Below are 20063 nucleotides of genomic sequence, written 5' to 3' on the forward strand. Positions count from 1 at the left end.
TCGCATGGCTCGACGGTTCATGGTTGAATCATCAACCATTGTCTCGTTTCCTTGGTACTTTTCTTACCAATGTGAAACCCCAAAAGTATTTCATGTTTTCTTGTTTGGTTTCTTCATCCTTAATTCTTACCAGTTCAACTCGCGATCTCTCTTCCTTCATTTGTTTTTTCCTCTCCTCAAGAGAGATAACCTCCTTATCCGTTAATTTCTTCTTCGGTGAAAACCTATCCTTGATGAATTTGACACGTTTTGGCTTTACCTCTAAACCTTCTAAAAATGGGATGGTGATTTGCAAACGGCTAAACATATCCATTGGCCGAAAGTGGTGACTCTCATTCCCTTCTTTATTAGGAACTTGTAGAGGGAGTAATTCCAATGAGAGTTTATGCTCCTTTGCATTACTACTCTTCTTCAACTCTAAGTCCACCATATTCTCTTTTGAAAAAGTTTCAACTTTTGACGTTTCTAACTCATTCACGACTTCTTTGATTATATCCTCCTTTTTTGTTCCTTCAACAAACACATCATCTCCTTTTTTAGGAGGTCTTGGATAAGGTAGCTTCATTGAAAGCTCATACTCAACTTCTATATTTTTCTTGATATTTACATACTCTATATTATCCTTTTCAACAACATCTTCTTTGTCATCAACTTCCTCCTCCAATCTCTTCTTTCCATCATCCTCACCAATCACTTTTACACTCCTTATAGAAGTAGCATTGCAAGTTTCTACATAAGTCGTAGGGTTTTGAAAAGTTGAGACTTGACTTACGTTTTGCTCGGTTAAGAATTTGGTAAGTTGAGCATCTTGAGTTTCCCGGTTATGTTGAATGGTTAAAGAGAATTGCATGAATTGATTCATGGTTTCCTCTAACTCAGAGGGTCCACTTTGATAACCTTGATTATAGTGTGAAGGCCTTTGTTGTTGATATTCATGGTTAGCCATATGATATTCCATCGCATCTTCCGGTGTGCACCATCCGATATCATGAAACTCATTAACTTGAGGTGTGAACTGTGACACACTTTGAAGGAGATACTCCATTTGTCGAAAACGGATCTCGTTTTGAGCATGAATCGCGGCATTTATATTTGGGTCGAACATGCCGACAAACAAAATTCTACAAAACTAGCAAACAAGTGAAATAACAGGATAAAGAAATAATAATAATAATTAAAAAAAATAACAATTAAAGGACTATTGCAATAACAAAATCTAAAATAAAGTAACTAACTAAAAATCTAAAGTAAAGGAACTAAACTAAAAATCTAAAATTAAGTAACTAAACAAAAAAAATCTAAAAATAAGTAACTAAACAAAAAAATCTAAAAACAAGTAAATAACTAAAATTAATATAACTAAAAATAAGGAAAGAACTCAAAATAAAAAACTATTGCAATGCGTGCAATATTGACACCAATCCCCGGCAACGGCGCCAATTTGTTGAAAGTATTTTTGGGTAAATATTTTCGGTAATATATCGTATCCACAGGGATTGGTTAATATCACTGCCGTTCTATAGTTGTTTATTTTGAGTTAGGAAAATTGAGTTTGGTTTGTTTTATACTTCTAATATCAAAAGCAAATAATAAAATAAAAGCAAGTAAAGGACTTTGTGTTAACAATTAAAGAAAGATGTTGAGCCTTTAGGGTTCATCAACCTAATCCTATACAATTATTAATTATTCACAATAGAACAATCCTTTGAATCATTATCTTCACTTATCCTCAAATAAGATTCCATGTCTGCAAATCAAATTAGATAACTTTTACCGGTATGAGATTCGATCTCTCCAAATATCAATAACGATAATAGTAATTAAGAACGATAATTATGAAAACCCAATTACAATTCCATCTCTGCAAATTGCAATTGAATCAATATAGTAACCTAGGGCAAAAGTTAAATCCTTTCTTTCGATCAAAGATTCAACGATAATTTAAGAATAAAAACAAGGTTTCTTATTGATAATGAATTCAAATAATTGTTCACAGGAATTAATCAATGGTATTGTATATTCATAGGTTAACTACTACCTTGGACTCAACAAGAGGGATTTAGCTCTCCATAGACATGAAGAACACACAAAGATTAATGGAAGAATTCATCTTCATCAAAGGAATGTCTTCGCTTGATAGAGAATTGGTCTTCTATTGATGATTGTGGCTGCACCTTCAGATTGCTCTCCTAATTTCGCTCTTGCCAAAGTTCTCTAACCACACCTTTTTCTCTTGGAAGCTAGGGCTTTTAAACAGAATTTTTGGGCTTTTAACGCCGAGGCCGCGGCGCGGCAACGGGCTGGCGCGGCGCGCCCCTCAAACAGAGATATTTTCGCGGCGCAAGGAAGAACTCTCGCGGCGCGACCTTTGCAAAAACCAACTTTTTCCTTTGCCTTTGAGACTTCAAGCTCTCTATCCTCCTCATGTTCTTCTTAAGTTCCAATTCAGCTCAAAACCTGCAACAATAACACCCACAAGTGATTCGATTTGCTTTATACATGAACTAAACTTATTCAGTTCAATTCTTCATAAAAACCTATGGATTTATCACAATTTGCATTGGTTTGGAGACTAAATCACTTCTATTAACACATGAATTTACCATTAATTTACTCCTAACACCCCACCCCACCCCAAAGAAGCCTTATTTGTAACTTGACAAGCTTCTCCCACATCATAACTAGCATATTCAAAAAAGACAAGAAGAAGATGGGGATAACATTTAGCACTGAGTTGAGAAAGACCACTCTACCACCAAAACTAAGACATATATGCTTCTAAGAGTTGGGCCTTTTCTACGACAAGTTTACTAAAGATATCCAAGTAGTTTTGAGCCAAGGATTGGCCCTTATTCGAAGACCAAGATACTTAAAATGAAAAGAACTAATATCTCAACAGAGATAGTCTCATGCAGAGGTAATAAAGGAAGAATCCATATTGATCCATATAAGGCTAATCTTAAGGAAATTCACTCGACGCCCTAAAGTTAGCTAAAAAACTCTAAGAATGTCCTTAATATTCCTCAAGTTCTTTTTAGTGGGGTCATCCCCAAGTAGAGTATCATATGTATACTGAAGACGAGACACCACCAATCCAGAGGTGTCCACCTTGAAACCAAAGTAAAGGCCAATCTCCCCAGCTCTGGTGACTAAACCACTTAACCCTTTCGCCACTAAAGATAAAGGAATGAGGGTTAGAGGATCTCATTGCTCCAACCCAGTCCTAATGTTGATCTCTTGAGTAGGACTCCCATTTACCAGTACCACATGGTTACCAGTAAAAACACAAGCCTCATCCAAGATCTCTACTTGTTACTAAAGCCAAATCTAATACAAGAAGTGCTAACTAATTGACTTGTATAATTTCTTAAAATCCACCTTAAGACTGATGTAAGCTCATTTTAATTTCTTGGCCAAATTGACCACCTTATTAATAGCCACCACTCCATTAATGTACATTCTTCTCTTGAGAAAAACTGATTGGTTAGAGAAAATGAGCTTATCCATCACTGAACCAAGTCTAATTGCCAACACCTTAGCCATCAAATTTAATTTCCAAGTAAACTCTAAACAGGTCCCAAGATTTGTTCAAGAAGGAAAATTTAAATTCATATGGACTTAGGCTTTTATTATCATCACACTAGGACACTTCCTGATCCATCTCCTAGAGATTAAAAGAAGCCGACGAAGAAAGGTTACCATTAACTGATAGATAGCGGAAAACAACACCATCCAAATGAGGTATAATCATATTTAGTTCTCTAAAAATCTCAGTGAAGTGATTCACTACCTCTTGTATAATGTTAGACTCCCCTCCCCTTCAACCCAAACCTCTCCAACCTTAAGAGCTAGGTTGAAATTTCTTCTATTTCTACTCTTAATAGAAGCATGAATGTAACCAAAATTAGAATCACCCTCCTTAATCCATTTAGATCTAGATCTTTGAACTCTTTGAGAGTATTTAATCCTAAGCAAAGACCACATTATTGATAATGTCTGGATATAAACTCAATCTCACCAACCAATATGGGCCTAAGATCAGCGAAAGAATCCACCATATTCGCTTCCTCTTATAAGTTGACTATCCAAGAGTCAAGATTTCCAAAAACCTCTTTATTACAAGATTTAAATATCCCTTGGGGGTTTTTAACTTCTCCATAAGAACATAAGATTTCCAACCATGAATCTTAGAGGCATTCCAAAAGGAAATCACCAACTCAGGGAGACTGCTATGGGATAACCAATGATTATTAAATCTAAAAATTTTAAGGCTCCAGAAGTGGTTGTAGTACTTAAGAATAATATAACAATGGTCACAAACATCCCGCGGAAGGGCCCATTATGATGCCTCTCCCCATTGGTCACACCACCCACTAGACATTAGAATACGATCAATTTGGCTAGTTGCCCCACCCTTATGTTGGAACCAAATGGACTTTCTCCCAATGAGAGGTAAGCCAATAAGCTCCATTAGAGAGACAAAGTTTTAAAAAACCAAACAATCCAGTCTTCGTGAAGCACTACATGGAGTTCCCACACTCACCCTTTGTTTTGAGGAACAAATAGAACAGAAATCACCTAGAACATACCACACAACACCTTTAAAACTTGTTTTTTTTTGGAATTCAAGTTCTCCCACATGACTCTTTTATCTTCCTAACTGTTTGTTCAATCTAAGAAATCTATTTGTCACTCTTCTTTCTACCATATCAGAAACCCTAACCAAACCATATCAAAAACCCTAACTAATGATGACATTGAAGTCGTAAAAAGAGGAGACTATGAAGGTGAAGCTCCATCTAAGCATTCTGTTATACCCCAAAATTTGCCCGCATCTTTTTTCAAGAAAACTTCAATCTAAAAATTAAGAGTTTCATATAATCTTGGATTTTCATATCCTAATTTATGAATACTTGGTTTTTAGAATTTTTCTTATACGGTATTTTGGCTCGCTGTTGGATTTATTCTTACGCAAACGCCAAGTATTGTTTATTACTTCACACACGCTATTTATTTGAGATTTATTTACAGATAAATAGTACTGACGCAATTGGTACAGAGTTAAATCTTTTGCAGGCGCATAGTTCGGGGATTCAGACTGTACTGGTAACAAGTAAATTATTATTATCTTTTGTTTCCCACTAATTTTTGTACTATATTCCATTATTTTCAAAATCTTTTCCTTTCTTTTCAAATCTCTTTCTTTAAAAAATCATATCCTAACTTTATTCTATACATCTCTCTTTTTTCCAACACTATGATACACTTTCTTTCAAATCCTACTTCCACTCAAATTTTCCTTTTGTACGGAATCACTTCATTCCCCAACGTCTCTATCTTTCTTTTCATTCTATAAATACTTCTCATTTTTTCCATAAAATCTCACATCAAATTCTAACTCATCTCTCAAATTTCTACTTCATATTCATTCTCTCTTCTTCCCCCGGTAAAAATGGCGTAGCGGATAGAGACGTGTTTTCTTATGATCATCACCGTCGTGGTGGTAATCATGTCCTTCTTCTGTCTGCATAGCCCTGAAAAATGTGGACCTGGGATGTTGACACTCCCAATCATCTACATGTTACTGTTTGTAGCATGGGTTATTAATCGTCATTCCTAAAGTTTGCCGTATCTCTTATTTCTTAATGTACCGTTTACTCGTCGTACTGTTCATTATAGTATGTAATATTTGCACTGTCAGTATTAAATGTCGTACTATTTGTCATATTGTTGCTTAATTATCCAGATAATATTTTGTGTGTTTTCTGCCAGTTAAATATTTATTTTCCTGTGCATTAAATGATTTTCAGGGTTATTATCGGTAATTTTGCTCGCATACAGTACATATTATTTATTTATTACGTCTGTGTTTTTTCTAACAAGTCATGTAAATAAATTTTCATCATTAACACAAAACAAAACCAAACACAAAAACAACAAAAATATTAACTTTGACTGTTGAATTTTCACTTTAACTACTACATGCTTGAACAGTCAGTTGACAGTCAAACCGCTGACAGTGCAATTCTCCGTGTTTTGTACCATCAATCAAATCAAACTTTTGCATTTCAAAATTCCAAGATTTTTGTCCTAGAAGTCTTCTGAATATCACATGATTAGCAAAGACTCAGCACTGCACAAAAATCAGGTACGCTTAACTGTCTCCTACACAAACGGTCCCTAACTAGGGTTTCTTGTTTTTTTCAAGAGAACAAGTTTTTGAGACCTCAAATGGATTTCATGGACCTCCATATATCTCAAAGTACCATCATACAAATTTTCAAACTTCAATTCGCTCAGACGCACAGTCAGCAGCTCAAACAGTCAACAGATGACCCGTTTGACCAAAAAAGTCAACAGACAGTCAAAGATGAAATTTTTTGTCAACATCCATATTTTGTCAAAGGATTCATCATTTGATCATTGGTTGATCATAGTTCATCAAGGAAAGATCAAAAATCAACAAAACCCGAAGTTTCAAAATTAGGGTTTTCTCCTAAAAAGTCAACTGAACTTTGAATGTTCATAACTCTCTCATCCTTCATCCAAAAAATTCAAACCAAAGCTCATTTTTAAGGAAATTCAATTATATTTCAAATGCAATTGGTCCCATGGTCATTAGATTCACCATTTGAAAAATATGAACAAAGACATTACAGGTCATTTTCAAAGTCAACAAAAAGTCACTTTTTTCAAAAGGATACACAAGGAGCATGGAAAATCATTTTGATATGAGACCAAAGACATTGGTTAGAGGACTCTTTGAGGTTTCCAAAAAGTACAAGATCTCCTTCATATGATAAAAATTGTGGGATTTATGCCTTGTTGAAGTTGACCATTTTTTGGGAAAATGCATGAAATCAACATTGATCAAAAATGTTTTTTTTCCAAATGAGACCCAATCTCCATGGTCCAAACATGTTTCCCATAATGTGAAGGGCCTCACACGACCAAGACAAAGCCCACATCATTTTTGTTCTTTTTTTGGTTTAATTTTATCATATAAGATTAAATTAAAAAAAGGAAAATGGAAGGATAATGTGTAGCTTAGTTTCTAAGCATGACTCATCAAAGATCATTCAATACTCTGCCCCAAGAGAAGTAGAGCAGAAGAGGTGTGGAAAAATCAAGCTATGGTGGCTTGAATTCAAAGCTACATATATTAAAAAATTCCAAAATTCAACAAAAGCACTTAATGCTTCTAGCTTAGTTTTTAAGCACATCTTTGCCTATAAATGAAGTATCACACTTCAGTAATAGAGGAGACACGAATTCAGAGCCCAAGTCTTGTTTGTATCAACCTTGTATCAACTTGAATTTTTCAAAGAAATTTAAAATTCGAATTTTAATTTCTAGCTTGTTTCAATACAAATTAATTACTCAAACACGTTCCCTGACCCTCACTAAACATAACCAGATCAATTGCAAGCCTTGAATCATCAAGAACACGTACCTATACCTCACGGTTTGCTCGAACTAAAACTTACAAAAATCTCATCACACATGCATGTTTAGCAAGATGTAGACTCATATTTAAGTTTAGTTTGAGGTTCTGATCATTTCTGGAAACTTAATTGAAGTTTGGACACCTATACGAGGAACCACCATTTTAGGCTTCTTACTTTCAAATTTAGGGCTTTACGATCCATGCAAAATTACAAGTTCTAAATGGTACCATTAAACTCGCATGAACAAAACGAACTGAACCATGGCATCGCGCCAAATTTATATTGTTGTTTGCTTGTATTCGCTATTCTCAACAGGTGTAATAGGTTGGAGTTTTTACACCACCTGCAAATGAAAGGTGTAAAAGATCCATCCTGATGAAGAAGATGATGTGTGGCGTCCTCTGATTGGCTGGAGGGCGCGCGCGTGTTTTTTTAAATTAACCTTGGATTCAGTGTTTTGCAGGTGTGTCACGTGTTATGATCCCTCATGCTGGTGACCATCAGATCCATCCATCTATCAATCCAACGCATCAAAACGCGCACCCCCATCATGGACTTCATTTAATAACCACACCAGATCATTGTTTATATATTTTCTATTTTTATTTAATTTTCTTTATAAAATTATTTTAAAATAGTTCTAAAAATCAAAAAATACACAAAAAAATATTTTTAAGTTGATAAAATAATATTTTATTTTCTGATATAAAAATATTTTATTTTTTTCATAATTTAATTATTTTGTATAATTAATTAGATAATATGTATATATTTATCTTTTAATTATTTTAACCAATCAAAAAATCATAAAAAATTTGTTCTTTATATTAAATATAGTTTATATATTATAGGCTAATTTTGTACATATTTAGAATAATTTTCTCTTTAAGTTTTAATTATTTGTGTAATTATTTATATAATTATATGATTATTTAACTTAATAATTTCAAAATCAATTTCAAAAAATTCCAAAAAAAATTAGTTTTGTTTTAAAATTAATTAACAAGTATTTTGAACATATTTTGAACTTAATTTTTAGGTTTAAATTTTATTTCCATCTTTTTCTCATTTTAATTAAATTAATCATGCATTAATTCTAATTAAAATCAATCATCAAAAAATCCAAAAATATTTCTTTTATTTTCTTGCAATTTAAATTCCTAGATCAAGTGTATAGGTTGTCAAATTCATGTAAATAGCGTAGTTTACATTTCCCGCAAAATCGATGTAATAGCGTAGATTTACTTTCCGCATTTTACATTTCCGCATTTTAATTCCAGCACATATAAAACTGCGTGTATGCCAAAGATTAAAATTGAATCGTTAGATCACTAACTTCAAAAGATAAAATATCTGAATCAAAACACAATCACACTTGCACCTCTTAGGGTAATCCCTCTTTTACTCTTTTCAAAGATCAAAATCAAATTCTACCGTTTCAAATGCAAAATCGAACTTTCGTTTACATCCGGTAAAAGGATAGTTTTTTAAAGGAAATAGGAAAAGACCTTATAACTTAGGGTAGACCTCCTAATTTGCTTGCTCAGATCAAAACAAACAAATCTCTCATATATCATTGTTTTTCAAAATAAAACTTTCAAAAAGACAATACTTTGTATATATCCAAACGAGGATCATTACGAAGTTAACGTTCTTTTTTCAAAACATCTTTCGAAAGATAAAACACTTTGTATACATCCGCACAAGGATCATTACAAAGTCAATTTACAAAAGTATTTGAAACCACATACAAGCATTTCAAGGCAAGAGAAAAGTGACTCAAAACAAGTGAGCTAAGCAAATTAAAGAGCCCATGGATAACCATGGATACAAAGGGTGCTAATACCTTCCCTTTGTATAACCTACCCCCTTACCCAGAATTTCTTAAAGGTCTTTTTCTGTTTCTTTTATAAACCTTTCCTTAATTGGATAAAATAAAAGTCGGTGGCGACTCTCTAATTTTCAAAAAACACAAAAGCAGAAAGAAAAGAGTCAGTTCGCGTATCTCTCCGCGAGAGGTATGGTAAAAAATCGAGGGCATGACACATACTAATAAAGAAAAACTTCGTGAACTCAAGCCTCCCTCTAATAAAGGCATATGAATACTATCCTGCAAACAAAAACCAATACATATACAAGGTTCAACAATACCTGATACATGAGGAGGAATGAAAAAATAACTTATATCGTATGATCTGGAATAGGGTCTTAACTTTAGTCAAACACCCTAGCTTTGCAAGGAGAATCCAGATCATGAGGGGCCTCAACATGGTGATCATCTGAAAGTTGCGAAACATCTCCACAAGGAGCTGATTCTATATCATCATAAATAAGGGAACATGACACCATCCCAAGTTGCTGCGGTAGTGGAGCTAAACTACTTCCAAGTACTAAGAAAAGACAAGGATGATGATCTTCCTCTAAATTTTATCCGATTTTATCATCCAAATAAAATTGCCATTATTTTAGCAGAAACACTTATACCTAGTGGCAGAGCTAGAAAAATTATGAACCCTGGGAAAAAATTTAAAGAAAAAAATGTTACTAATGAACATGTTGCTACTTCTTCTAACAGTCACATGATAAAAAAGAAGAAAATTACTTCTTTAGCATCGATGTTCTGATGTACCAAGGTGCAACTGTATTACTCCTTATGTTGTCTTTTGCCCACTCCCAAGCTAGACTTCTTGTAAGTTGAGTAACTGCACCTACAAACCATAAAACAATCGTAATAATTCAATTAACTCATCAGCATCACTTTACCGAATATTGTAGTATAGTTTACTTTTTGCAGCAATATAGCTAAAGTATCAGAGAACCGAGGACATTTGGAAGGTGTATTGTTCCAGCACTTTGTCAAAATGTATTTTAGATTTAGTTGACAATCCTTTGGAATTTCAGGTCTAAGACCACATGCAGCAATGCCAACTGCTGCTTGCACAAGAGAAAACGCAAAATATGTTGCCTCGCCGGTTACCATCTCCCAAATTATCATTCCATAACTATAAACGTTGCTTATCAATGTCTCTGTCAAGCTCCCGGGGTCTCCTACAATTATCTGTTTTTAACCAAAACAGAAAGAGGGGATAAAAGTTAGCATAAACTCGAGTCCTGCTAACTTGAAAAGTGTGGGAATGAAAATAATCAAACCTTTGGAGCTAGCCACCTATAACCATCAGTTTCATACTCCATTGCTTATCCGACACTCTTGCAGGCAATGACTACACCCGTCTCCCAAGCAAGAATTCCCATGCCGATATAATAGAATCCTCTACGTACTAAGGTCTCGGAATGCAACAACGTGATCATTCATAAACTTGATCCTCTCGACTACATAAATCGCGATTCTAACAATATCCTTACTATGAAGCTTCTTGTTCTTTAACATTAAGTCGTGAACGGATCCACCAACCATGAACTTAGTCACCACGCATAACCCGTGATTATCATCAACACAAATACCTTATACCACAAAACTGCAGAATGTTTCTATGACCACAAGTCATCAGTTCTAGAAGATCTTTGTGGAGCTCAAACTCGTAAGAATTTCCTTTTTCACACCCTTTCAACTTCTCGATTCCACCCTTCTTGCCCATATAGACACATCACAAATTGAGCAAGTAACATGAAAACCCAAATGGCTTTATTCATTGAGACACTTATTGAGATCATTTACTGAACACTTAGTGTGCAAGTTGCAAAACAGTGGTAACGGCAACAATTTGATAACAACTCATAAACCACAACTTGCAACAACAATAATTTAACATCAGTGAAAGAACTGGAGCGAAAGGATACGAGAAATTGCTTAAAGCATTTTATCGAACACCTTGCGGGCAAGACCAAAATCTGTATTTTTATGCATTTTTAATTACTAAATATTTTAGTAAAAAAAAAAAACTACTAAAATTTCATCCACTTAACATCATAATGTTGTATGCTAGTATTTCGAATCATTACCGAAATTGCAAATCACAACTGACTCGAAATTGTGTCGAAAAATCAACTCAAAACTATAATAACAAAACCATAAAAAGTAGCTTGCCGTAAAAAAAAAAGGCAAAACTCCAAAACAACAAAGAAATAGATCGGAGATTCAGATTTCAAAGTCGCGGATTTAGGTTCGAAAGTCGTAAAAATTTAGGCCAAAGCCAAGACATGCGCTCAGCCTGGCCGGGCCTTAAAACCGCCCCAACCTTTACCATAAATCAAACAAAAGTTACCATTAAAGACAAGGATGATGATGTTCCTCTAAATTTCTAAAGATTATTCTTTTTATTTTACATAAATTTTATCCGATTTAGATTAACTATTTATTATTAGCCGATCTTATTGGAGGTGAAACTCTCGTTTAATTTCGTTGTAGTTTTTGTTTCTGGACCTCATCAACCGTCTTTATCATCCAAAGAAAATTGCCATTATTTTAACAGAACAACCTATACCACAAGTCATATAAAGGTTACAATACAACGTTAATAAGAAGCCTAGTTTTTAGCTTCTGACATGGGAAAATCAGATAACCTAAACATGAATCTCAAAGGTGGTTTTAGTGACTGAGGCATCATGTCTTGTATGGCCTACCTTATAATACACTTTGTGTATGTCCTTATCATTCATCATCTCACATTATATATATTTTATATAATCAATATTTTTGAGACATCAACTTTTGTTGCAATTGATACATACAAATACTAACATCTCTATAGTTTGAACAACTCATGATGAAACGCATTTCTCATGATGATAGTAAGTACATAGTACACACACATTTGAATGTGGTGTGTGTGAATTCATCATATTCATAACATATACATTTTGCAAAAATGTATAATTACTTTCACACACATCAAATTAACAAATAAAACTTCAATTTGATTGAACAAGAATTCAACACACAAGATAAGTTCAAATCATGTAAGAAGACTGAGCAAGCTAACAAAATGATTGCATTATAGAACCATATTATAAATAATTTATTCCTATGTATAATATTCAATATTATTCGCAAATCTATATCAGCAAGGCACAGCGATACTATTATATATAAATAAAACTGATAAGAAAGAGGGACTTAATATTAAATTAGTTAATAATTTTTGGACAATAGTTGCTATATCCATATCAATGAGTGGAATTAACAAGGTCAAACAAAGCATAGTTTATTTTATATACCCATCTAAGAAGAAATCAAACATTAACAATCAACAAAAAGTGGGACCAATAATATATCTAATGTGACATATAGTATCAAATTATATAAACATGACATGGGTGATAGTTTAGCTTAGGTGAGAAAGATGTAAACTTGACTTGGTATACATGCAAATACTAAATGGTGTAGTGGTAGGCCAACAGTTGAGATACTTTGAGGGGAATATGGACAGTGATCACAAACAACCGTGTCTGACAATATCCTCTCTACTAATATAGCTAAGTGGTTAAAGGGTGGATGATTGGTTCTTCTTTAGTTTTTGGTTGCTTCTGTGGTGTGGTCACCCACTTTTTTTACACTCTACATGACTAGGTTTTTTAATCATCACTTATTTGTGTTGTAGTATTGTTTAAGATGATGACTTTGATTGGTTAGCTAAATCAAAGAAAAGGATGAGGTTGAGTTGTCTTGTGATAAGGTTATACTAGTATATTATAACTAAATAAAAGGTAAACTTAAATTTGAGTTGTTTTGTATATAGTTATTCCCTCACTTTTATAATGAATGATTTGGTTGAGAATAAGAAAAACTATAAATAAAAAAAGAAAGAATAATAATTTTATTAAAATATTCTTTATTAATTATTGGGAATGGTAATAATAGTATTAATTAGAAGTTAGTTATTAAAATGACATGTTACATCCATTTTCCATGCATCTCAAAGATAATTTCGACCATGCAATCGTTTTTCCGTGTCTCAACATAACAACGTCAACTACCATTCATTGTCTCGCTCAATGAAAGTCACGTTACGATCGAAGAATAAATTAAGGTTTATCAATAGAACTTTATTTCGTCCAGATAATTCCAACAAAAATCCATGACTTGAGATCGTTGTAACATGATGGTTATGACATGGATCACGAATTCCATCGACAAAGGAATATCTAAAAGTGTCATTTGCATGGACACGTCTCAAAAAAGTTAGCAAGAGCTTTAAGTTCGTTACCACCGATGCGATATGTTTCATATTTCTGAATAGCAAGAAAAGATATATTCCCTCAAACAAGGTTATAGTAACATCACTACCCTCAAAACAACTGTGGCAAGAGCTTACAAATTTATGTCCCCTTCCAACATACATGTAGCTATGAGATCAAGCACTCTTAATTTTTTCTTCAAATAATAAGAAATTATCACTATAACAGTTATGTTATCTGACTTCTCAAAGGGCTAAATGAGAAAAACACTAATGTCCTATCCCGAATCATGTTAATGAATCTTTTAATTACCTCACATCAATAAGGTTTTTTCCTCTTCTAATCCAGCAAGACTGATCAAATGCTACCCACTTAAAATAGATAAAATAATTGATCCTCTCAACAAACCTAACTACAAAAACTGTTCTCCTAAATTGCGATCAACAATTGTTCCACCATGAAGGTAGATGATTGAATATTTTCATTTATTGCCATAACCCAAGCCACACAATTAAGACCTGATTCTAGAAACACTTCCTCCCACCTTATTTCAAAAAAATGAATTTATCTTAAGTTTCTCATTCTAAAGACAACAATGAAGAAGTTAGTCAAGATAACTCTATAGACACGTATCCTCTAACTCTACCAACATTGGCTTCACTGAAAATCAACAAAAGGTCGTTATCACTCTCATACAACAAACACAAATTCGGCAACAATCTAACATTCACCATCTTAACAACACCATAAACATGACATCAGGTAACCCCACCAATGTTAACTTTTTCAACAAAATTAATCATGATATCTGGACTCTTGATATAGAAGCCACAAACCATGTGTGTCATTCTAGTCATTTCTTCACCAATATGTATGAGATCAAACCCATACAAATAAGACCCAATGGATCCTCTATCTCAACCAATTTTTCTGGAACATTTCTTTGTAACAAAGATTTATATTTGATAAATGTTCTTTATATCATTGAATTTTACATTAATTTGATTTCTATACCTTAAAAAACACATTCTCTTAGTTGCAATATATCTTTTAAATCTACCACGTGTCTCATACTATGGAACCATACCCTGATGGACATTGATGCAACTCAACTTCATAAATATTTTCTATCCCACCCTACCACCCCTAATAAAACGTTTGTTAGGAATCATTCTGACTCTAGCAACCTTACTATAAACATTTGTAACTTGTGGCCTGGCCGTTTTTCCCATCCCTTATGAAATAATTGATCACATTAATAAATATTTTCTTTTACCTACCTTGTCTAAAGACTATTCTCCTTGTGATACTTGCTTTAATGTCAAACAGAAAAAAAATTCTTTTCACAAAAGTATTAAAATTTCTTTAGATTGCTTTAATTTATCTATATAGACATACGCGGTCCTTCTCCACCTCATCCATGTTATGTCATAGATATTTTTTAATTATTGTTCACGATCACAACTGATTATGATGGATTTATCTCAAGAAATTTAAATCTAAAACTTCAAACTTAGTTCAATATTTTGTTAGCTATGATAATACTTGATTCACAAAGAATGTCAAGACAATAAGTGTTGTGTGCAAGTGTGAGTTGTTAGTCCCGTATTGTTTGAAAAAGTGGAGGTTGAGCACTTTATAAATGAGATGACCCATACACCTATCACCTTAAGGTTTTGGATGAATATGTGGTGTCACTTTCACTTGTGTGTTGCTCTTAACCCAATGTGGATGCTCCTCATGATGACCAAACAGTGGTATCAAAGTCAATGGTTCAATAAAGAGACCGGCTCGTTGTATCGAAATGTCTTCCTGACAATGTGGTAGTCAGGCGGTGTGTTCTGTTGTTGTGCCTGCAACAACGGTACAATTGTATGTGGATGAAAGAGTTTCCGCTTGAGGGAGAGTATAGTGGACAGACTCATACTTGAGGGGGAGATTGTTGTGTGCAAGTGTGAGTTGTTAGTCTCACATTGCTTGGAAAAGTGGAAGTTGAACAGTTTATAAGTGAGATGACCCATACACCTTAAGGTTTTAGGTGAATTTGTGGTATCTCTTTCACTTGTGTGTTGCTCTTGACCCAATGTGGATGCTCCTCATGATGACCCAACAGTAAGATCTAATAATGGTCCAAAATTTAATATGATTTTTTTATATGAAACATAGAATTCATCATCAGACGTCTTGCACTAACATACCACAACAAAATAGAATTCATCCTTTTACGGGTGAATCGTGCTCTCCTCTTTCAGTCTAATCTACCTGACATTTTTTTAGGCTTATTCCCTTTTTCATCCTATTTTTATAATCAATAGATTATCCTAAAAATGTCTTCACTTCAAATCTCCTTTCAATTTTCTCTTAATGATAACCCTGGTTACTTATATATGAAAATTTTTGGTGGTTTAGTTTTGTCATCTAGTTCTAAGAAAAATTGTAATAAACTTGATCCTAACTCTAAGAAGTGTATCTACTTAGGAAATAAACTAGGTGTTAAAGAACACATTTATATGACAATCACAACAAACATGTTTCTTATCTAGAGACACCTAATTCTTTGAAAATACCTTCCATTTTTCCACTAATAAACCTCCTAATAACAATACAATAACACCTTTATACCACCCTATTAATGATCATTCCTTAAAATATCTAGACAATAACATATCTGACTCCTTACCTTTCCATCCTTTAAATAACAATCACAACAATCCTCCTACCATATCTTTACATAACTCACATGCCACATCTTTCCGTAACTCCCATACCACACCTAACACCACTAATAACCAAAACCTAACTCTTAAAAATTAAAATAGGATCTCCAAACCCCAACATATTTCAAAAATTATCACTGTGCTATAAGTCAAGGTACCACTTCCTCTTCTACTAACACATGTACTACTATCTTCCCTTTATCCAAATATATCTCTCATAATAATTTATCTTCCCAACACAAATTTTTTAACTTAAAATTATTCTTCATTTGTGAACATAATACTTATACCTCTGCCACCACTTACCCCAATTTAAGATAATCCATCTCTAATGAGCTTTAGTATCTCAGTGACACTCATAATTGGGATATTATTACAATCCCTCGTAACACAAAAGCTATAGGGTGCAAATGGATTTATAAGATAATTTTTTTGTCTAATGATTCCATAGATAAGTTCAAGGCATACATGATACATGTTGCCAAAGGTTTCACCCAAACCAAATGATTAGCTTATCATCAAATACTTAGTACAATCATAAAAATGATCACCACTAAACTTCTTCTCTCTATTGTTTGATCTCAAAAATGGTTTTTACATCAACTTGATATCAATAAAATATGTTTACAAGTCGATTTAGATGAAGAAGTTTATATGAAATGACCTCATAGATTAATTTTTTCTAACAAAAACCTTGTTTGTAAGTCCAATAGATTTATATATGGCCTCGCGCAAGCCAATAGGAAATGAAACCACAAGATAACCTCATTCCTTCTTGATCTAGGTTTTACTAATTCTAAATTTGATTACTTCTTATTCAACAAGAAACACGATTCTTTTTTCACTATTATATGAGTCTGCGTTGGTTATTTACTTATCCTAGGAAATAACTTAGCCGAGGTCAATATTATCAAACTTTTCTTAGACAAAAAGTTCAGCATCAAAGACTTGGGCATTTTTAAGTATTTTTTGGTTTTGAGGTTGTTAGGTCCTCTGAAGGCATATGATTATGACAAGAAAAATACTACTTAGATCTCCTTTAGAACTATGGCCTTTTAGCAGCCAAATCATCCTCCACTCCTATGGACCATAGTCACAATTTATAATCCAACCCTAAAAATATTCTCGATGATCCAACAAAATATAAAAGCCTAATTGGTAAGCTACTTTTTTTAACGCACTCACGCCCTACCATTAGTTTTTAATTTGCAGGTTAAGTCAACATTGTCAAAACCTATTGAATCTCATTTACAAGCAACTTTACATATACTGAGATACATCAAAGTCACAATAGCCCTTGGAATCCTCTTCATACAAGATTCCAACCTCCTTTAAGCTGATTTTAGTAATTTTAATTTGGAAGTCTGTCATGAAACCAGAAGATCTACAATTGGTTTATATTTGTATCTAGATAGTTCTCTCTTCAGTTGGAAAATTAAGAAAAACATAAGTAGTTTCTAGATCATCACTAAAGGTTGAATATATAGCACTTTCTAACTCCTCTTGTGAAGCACAATGACTTCTTTATCACTTAGTCGACCTCTTCATCCTTGACAAACAATCAATTTCTATATTTTGTGATAATAGGAGTGCCATACACATAGCCACTAATTATGTCTTTTACAGAAAAACTAAACACATCGAGATGAATTACCATTTATCTCGTGACAAAGTTCAGAAGCAAATTGTTCACATCATGACAATCTATATAATAAATAAAGTTGTAGATATTTTTACAAACTCATGACATTCCATATTTTAATCCATTGTTTCCAAACTCTGACTTGTTGATATTCAGTATAGTTTGAGGGTATTAAAATATAATTAGTTTTTTTATTTTTTTTGTAAGCAATAATATATTGAAAAGAGAACCCAAGTTCTCAAAACTTGTTACAAGAAAAACGAGCAAGAGCTCGAGAGGAAAAATTACACGCTAATTGAAATTTATGATAAATAAAATAGAGGGTTTCTACTAAACTCGTAAAAGTTACAATTGAGTTGAATAATTTTTTCTATAAAAGTTCATCTTCAAACCAAAGCTTTTGTTCCCCAAACAATATCAGAGATATTCCACGTTTCACCTCTGAAAATGATCCCATTCCTAATCAACCATATTGTCCAGCAAGAAGCCAACCACACCACACCCTCCTTTCTTTTCCTAACTTTCGCACATTTACAAAACAAGGACCACTTTAAAAAGCTTTCCTTAAAATCCATCGCTTTATAATCAAAGCATACCAATCCCTTCGGCAATATCTCTCCGCACCAAATCCACATTATGGCAAATCAACACTGAATGGATGGTTTAAAATGTTTTGTTTCTAATAATTTTTGAGAAATTTTAGAGATTGGTTATTACCATCCATTGTAATTCAGTTTGACCATATCCTATATAATTGTTTACGCGTTTGTATAATTTGAATTAGAATAATATTTTCACCTTTATTTCAATCTTTGTTTTTCATTATTAAGTAATAGCAATATGTGCTATACTTAAACAAAATCATTTTTACTATGAAAAGAAGTTAGTCGAATCACTAAACAAGTTGTCCTTTATGTTGCGCTGCACAACTCTGATTAGGATTATCATTATCAACATAAATATGGTGCATGTGTTCCAATTTAGGATGTCAAGTTTTTCTTAGTCGTTGGTTGAAAGTTTTGAGAGAAAAAGATGTAAGAGCTTCAGAAAATGAGAATGATGAAGTAAAAAAAATTGTAGAATTTACGTGGAAAAAGTTTTAGAAGGTTTAATTTGTTCATAAAATGAAATTTAATTTAAATAAATTCAAAAATTATATTAAAATAAGGTTTGAAGAGATTATATTAATTCTTTGATTGTACTACACGTTGTTATACTATTTTTAATATATATATATATATATATATATATATATATATATATATATATATATATATATAATAAATATTAATTTATCATTTTATGTAAAAAAAAAAATAATTTTTTTTAATATTTATTTGTAAATTTATTTTTTAAATCTTTCGTTGTTTTCCCTTTTTAACTTGCAAATAGAGATCATATTTTTATTTGTATCATTTACCAAGTTGGCCACAAAATTTTAAGGGATGAGATTTTATCAAATAATTGTAACATGTATTGGATATCATAGTTTATATGTGTATATAATATAGTTTTCCATTGTATATAATAGGATAAGTTAGTTGCCTAGCTGGCAGTTACTGATTGGTTTCTTGTGTTAGTATATATATTCTCTTATCCTATGTAATCACTAACCACTATTGAATGAAGAATACACTTTACAGTTTATCTTTTTCTGTTATTCTATTCTTCTCTTGGCCATATTTTCAGTTACAATCTGTTACGATTTGTTGAGTTTGCTATGGCTTTCACCATTATCGACATGGTATCAGAGCTATTGAAGCTCTGGTAGCCATTTCTCGTGAACGATTTTCATCTTCTGCGTTCTTTCTGCGCATCCTCTTTTTCTTTGTGATCGTTCTTTCTTTCTTTGTTTCTTGTTTCGTCAATGGCTACCCAGAGTTATGCCGATTTCACAACCAATTCTGCAAACCCCTATTATCTTCACCCGAACGAAAATCCAGCAATTGTTCTTGTCTCACCCACCCTCACTCTTCACAATGTTCTCTATGTCCCTAGTTTTCATGTGAATCTCATCTCGATAGCTAAACTTGTTAACTGTAACAATGTACATGTTCAATTCAGTGCTAATAATTTTCACATTGTGCAGAATCATTCCAAGGAAATGATTGGTACAACTAG

General features: G+C 33.0%; 1 pseudogene; it reads right to left on the minus strand.

Annotated features, from left to right (window-relative positions):
* Positions 1–9662: 9662 nt before the first annotated feature.
* On the minus strand, positions 9663–11053 carry LOC131655154 (serine/threonine-protein kinase STY8-like; annotated as a pseudogene).
* Between the last annotated feature and the right edge of the window lie 9010 nt (positions 11054–20063).

Source organism: Vicia villosa, linkage group LG1 (assembly GCF_029867415.1).
Source record: "Vicia villosa cultivar HV-30 ecotype Madison, WI linkage group LG1, Vvil1.0, whole genome shotgun sequence".
Taxonomy (NCBI): domain Eukaryota; kingdom Viridiplantae; phylum Streptophyta; class Magnoliopsida; order Fabales; family Fabaceae; genus Vicia; species Vicia villosa.